The following is a 5,767-nucleotide window of genomic DNA, read 5'->3' as shown; positions in this document are numbered from 1 at the left end:
ATTGGCTAATTGTTAAAGGATACATCTATGGTATTGTATGTAGAGTAAGAACACCTCAGTAGTAAGATGACCAGTTCGTGATGACAAAGCGCACAAGCACTGCAATGTGGTGCAGGAAGACTGCACACCAGGTTACCATTCAATTATTATATTGTGCTATGCAAAGATAAAAAAAAAGATTGAAATGTTGGTCATACATGACTATAATGTGATACAGCAAAACCTGTGTGAGAATACATTAACCTGTAAAAAGTTGTGTAAGTCGCTCTGGATAAGAGCATCTGCTAAATGTAGTGTAACCTGCATGTCTTGCAGGTTATGTTGAAAAAAGAAGAAGGGGAGAGTTTCATGGAATTAACTGGATTATGTAGAAAAGTGTGTGCGGTCATTGCTGGACTTTATTGATTAAAGAAAGAGTGTGGAGTTGATAAAAGTGGACCTTCATTTTTAATCATGCTGGGAATGTGTTTTTTTACATTAATCTATGAAAACACAATACATGATTTAAAATGCTTTCATCTCTACATTAGTCAAGAAGGAAATATTTCTGGATAATAGTTTTAAAGTCAAGGACACAAGTTATAGAGATAACCACTTCACCATCATGCACAACTACCTCTCAGATTTTAATTCAAAGGTAGAAATTTTATCAATACTCGCATCACCAGATGTCACTTGGAGCAGTAAAAAAAAAGTTGTTCAGAATGAGCAGATGAAATATGGACATGTATAATTTTACCTGTTTTATATATGGGATCTCTCAGTATTTCATTACAAACTAAAAAAGAACAATACTACATTTTCACCAAGATAATTGCTTTTGTGCCTCTTATTATAGACTTTATTGTCTTGCTTCATTTAAGCCAAATCTTTGTGATGCTCACATCTGGAGTTATATAGCTTTAAATAGGGCACCCCTTAAATAGGCAAGGATTGGCCAGATTTGGCATCTTCACAAAGGGGTTAAAAGGAGTATGTCTGATTGCATTAAAAAATGGGCACAGAAGCATATTGAGTCAGTTTAAAAACAATTAAACTAATGCAGAATGTTCTGCAATAAAATCTCTGCAATAAAATGGATCTTTGCTTTGTGGAAGAGAATATTTAATTGTTGAAGTATAGATGAAATCTGATTGGTTGCCTTTGGGACTGTAAGCAAAGCATCTGTTGCACACTACAATTCCTTAAGTATTGCAGCCGAGAGACATCATGTGGCACATGGTTGCATAATGATATAAACGCATAAATGCAATGCATCAGTCCTCTGTGGGCTTTCTTGTAAACCTTTGAATAATCTTTTGAGCATTTCCAATGTGTTTTTCAAAGTGAATACAGAGCTGCTGTTATAAAAACTTGATGAGGCATTTAATAAATGTGATGTATTTAACGCCATAAATAAATTCACATAATGCATAATTAATAATTGCAATTTGCACCAAAGCAATATCTTTAGGCATCCCTGGTGGGGCTATGTTGTGTAAGGAGGTTTGAGAAGTCTTTATTCATCTTTTTTTTTTTTGCATCATAAACAAATCCATCATATAACAATTCACATTAAAAGAAAAGGACAAAGGAAAAGCAAATCTGCTAGTCTCAGAACCGTATTAATAATGATAATTAGCAATGTGCATTAGTAAGCATATAATCCGCAGGCCAGACTAGTGAATGAGCTGTCCTTCCCCGTGCTCCCTCTCTTGCGCTCCCTTTTTGTCTTTTTAAAGCGGTTGCCTTGGTTCCCCTTCCGTTCTGTTTGTCTTATTCCCTCTCATCTGACTCTCGGTTAATGAAAGCGGCGAAAGAAAAATAAAAACAGATTAATGCAGCGAGAGCTCGCCCCGCATCATCAATCACCGAACGAATCAAAGACGGGGGTGCCCCCCCCCCCCCCCCCCCGATTCAGGACGCAAGGTAAATCAAATAATGGGAATACTCCGAATTTACACGCTCAATGGATGCTGAGGTCAGCTAATCGTGGCCGCCCCTGACATTCCCGGCTCCCGGTAAGTACAAGAAGGAGGTTGATTAGTTTTCAGGCGGACGTGTTTTGCAGTCAGCGCGGTAGAAAGGTGATGGATATTTGGAGATGAGGTAACACATCTTCTCTGTCCATTAGAACTTGTTCCTACGAATCTGCAGTGGCTGCTGCGGCAGGAAGACGAGACTGCCCTGCTCGGCGATGCGGAGACGGGACACTCCGAATGCAACTCAAACAAAAATAAAAGAGCCGGTCTCCTGGTGTTTCAAATCAATGAAGTCAGGAGCCAGACTGTGCTCCCAGAGAGGGAGGGAACATGTGCCTCAGGTTCTCAGCTACGCAAACGGAATCTTTCACACTGCGCATGAGTTTCTTCTGCTTGCCAAGGTCACTGTGAAGTATCTACCTCTGCCCCCCCCCCCCCCCAACCCCTCCCCACACACACACACACCTGGAAGTGGTTCTGCCCATCCTTATTTTGTCAGATGTCAGATGTAAGTGGGGGGAAAAAGCTATTCGGGGGGCCAGCTGATGGAAAGGTTAATGGACACTGAAATGGAAAAGTGCGTTTGTAAGTAGCAGCCGGGTGGTTGGAGAACAGGAGCAAATAGAATCCAGTGTTTCTCAAAAGAAGCGCAGGTAATGTACACAACGTTAGAGGCAGCCGGCATAATGAGGAATGTAAAGAGCACTATAGTTGCATGTGTGATTATTACTATTAGGTAATAATACCTTTTTAGGGCCACGCCACTAATGTGAAAGCAAAACGAAATAAATGCGGTGTGTACGCAGGGAAGGGTAAATGCATTTCAATTTTAATGCACAATTACTTTTTATTTGCTGAATTAAATAGTTTGGCAAAAACAGAACAATTAATGTGGCATGTGCAAAAGTTTAGGAACCCTGTCAGTCAGTACTTAGTAACACTTCCTTTGGCAGAAGTTACAGCTTCCTTAAGTTACTTGTAGTCTTTCTATTTTTGCTTTGGGAATTTTTTCTCTACTCTTCTTTGCAGAACCCTTCTAGTTCAGAAACATTTTTAGGTCTTCTTGCATTCACCGCATGTTTGAGATCTCCCCACAGATTTTCAATAATATCCAAGGCTGGAGACTGTGAAGGCCATTCCAATACCTTAATCTTTCATTCCTAAGTAGTTCATGGTTTATTTTGAGGTATGTTTTGGATCATGTTTTGTTAAAATATCAAAACTCTCTTCTGCTTCAATTTCTTCACTGACTCTCAGACTTTTAGCTTCTTGGATTTATTGATATTTAGTTGAATCCATTCTTCTTTCCACTCACACAATATTTTTTGTGCCACTAGCTGCCACACAGCCCCAAAGCATAATAAATCTACTCCCATTCTTAATGATTGACACTGTGTTCTTTTCCTCAAATATTTTACATTTTTTCTCCAAATGTATCTTTGCTGGTTATAGACAAAATAAAATTGTTTGGCTCTATTTTCCAGGCAGTGCATAGCGTGTTGCAATCCGTCGCACTGGCAAAATGCTATTTTGTCATGGATTTTGATGCACATGAGCAGATTGGTAATTTCCTGACTCACCGAAGTGGGAGGGGATTTGCTGCTGGGGGTGTGTCAGTCGAGATCGAGAAGCAGACTGCCATTTTGGTGCAGCTCATTGCCATTTTTCAGTCCGTTTGGCAGGGGATTCACGCCCTCGCCACCTGCCTGCTGAGACCAGGTCTACAGCAAAAATCCAGTCCAGTGAAGGGCGGATTCAGAATTTTGGGGCTTTCCTATACAATGCGCACATGACCACAGCCAATTCAAAAGCCAAACAATGGCTTTCGCGGGTCATTTACTGTCCAATTTGACTTCGAGATAAATACCAGCATAAAATACCTGCCTAAAATGGTAATGTTTGTGTAAAGAAAGAAAAAAAACCCTGTTGGGTCAAAAGAGCATACTATGCATGGATGTTTAAACCAGTAATCAATTAAGGAACAGTAAAGAAACCTTTTTCAGCCTGTATTTTCTATTTCCTGATTTACGTCATTTGTTGACCAGTTACTAATCATGAGAAATTAGCAGAAGTGGAAACCAGGTTTTTACTCCTCTATACCCTTCTATATGTATGTTCTATTTACATTCTATATGTAGATATTACAGTCATGCTACATGAGGATAGACTTGCTGTTCCTTGCTTAGCAATGTCTATGAGTAAGAAATACAAGTCAAACCTATGCTCATTTGGAACCAGGGGATAAATGATTGAAATAAGTGTATTTAAAACATGACAAACCACAACTTATCCAATCCTCCTCAGTTGTGTGAAGCCACACCATTGTTGTTAATTAATGATGTACTGCTGTGAATGGGATCATTGGCCTTGCATGATCTTCTCCTGTTTTATTTTGTTTAATAAAACTTTGAGATACTGTTGTCATTATTTCTTAGTTACAGCATAGCGTGTTTAAGCCATTTAGCAAAGGTTTAATGGGAAATGAAAACTGGCCCATTATAAATGTTTAGGCAAAGTGACATTGATTTCAGAAAATAGAGCCCAGAGTGTTTATTAAGCTGTAGACTTGTCTTCACTTGGCTCATTTATGGCCTAACAAGTCTATCAAGTTACGAAATTTTAAAATAAATATTGATGGGTCAACTGGAAGAGTGTTTAAACTTTTGCACATGCCACATTTAATTTAATTTATTTATTTTCAAGCTGTTTAATTCAGCAAATAAATGGTAATTGTGCAATAAAAAAATTAAACACAAATGTCATGTTTAAGTTTGTACTTTGCGGAAGTTGCATTTGCTTCTTTTCACTCAGAGTCAACAAAACATGCAATTTGACGAGGAGTAACTAACCTTGCATACCACTGTATCTCTTCTTCTTTGACTACTCCTTGTTTTTCTGTGTTGCAAAGTCAAAGTAAATATATTTAAATGGGTTTGTAACTCCCTGGCATAAAGACCAAGGAACATCTCCTTGAACTTTAAGATGAAGTTGTTTTGGAGGCAAAAAAACTGAAGGTAGTAAAAAAATTGACATTCTGGGAGACATTTTTTGGTCTGATGAGATTAAAAGTTGAGCTCTTTGGTCTGAAAACAAAATGCTATGTTTGGCATGAACCAAATATAACACATCACTCAAGTAACACCAGCATCACCAGGGGCAGAATCATGCAACAGGGGGAGTTAATCAGCAGGAAACAGCAGGAAGCGTATTACCATCAAGAACAAGACGGATACAGCCAAATAGAAGCAGACCCTCAAGAGGTCTCTTTCCATTCACAAGAGGTCTGCATTTAGGGTGAATCATGTTCCGGTAGGACAATAACCCAAAGTGCACTACAAAATAATGGCTCATAAACAAGAAGTCAATATTCTGGAATGGCCCAGCCAAAACCCATTAAAAATCAGTGTCATTACCTGAACATTTCTGTTCATTAATGTTTATCAATGTTTTAGCCTGATCACCAAGGGCAAGAAAAAGCAAGCAGAGCCTGATTCATACATTCGTCCAAAAAATAATGTAGTAAAATATCAATAATGGAGTTATCAAGTCAGCATCAAAGCTTCAAGCAGCCCCTCTCCTCCCTCTCAGCCATCACTTAAATAGCCTGTAGGTGACTCAGATATAGCGTAGGCGTAGCGTTTAAATGCATCGCGACTTCGTCACCAAAATCTAAACTAACCTGTTCTGGCATGAAAATAGAGACTGGGATATTCGATCCGCTGGAGAAGTGGATTTGTCTCGGCCACGCCGACTGGTAGAGAGAGTTAACTAATCAGCCCAGGTGCTTAAAGGTGTGCTGCTCTCCA

Source organism: Anguilla anguilla, chromosome 2 (assembly GCF_013347855.1).
Source record: "Anguilla anguilla isolate fAngAng1 chromosome 2, fAngAng1.pri, whole genome shotgun sequence".
Taxonomy (NCBI): Eukaryota; Metazoa; Chordata; class Actinopteri; order Anguilliformes; family Anguillidae; genus Anguilla; species Anguilla anguilla.
The sequence above is the reverse complement of the archived record's forward strand: the minus strand, read 5'-3'. Positions refer to the sequence as shown.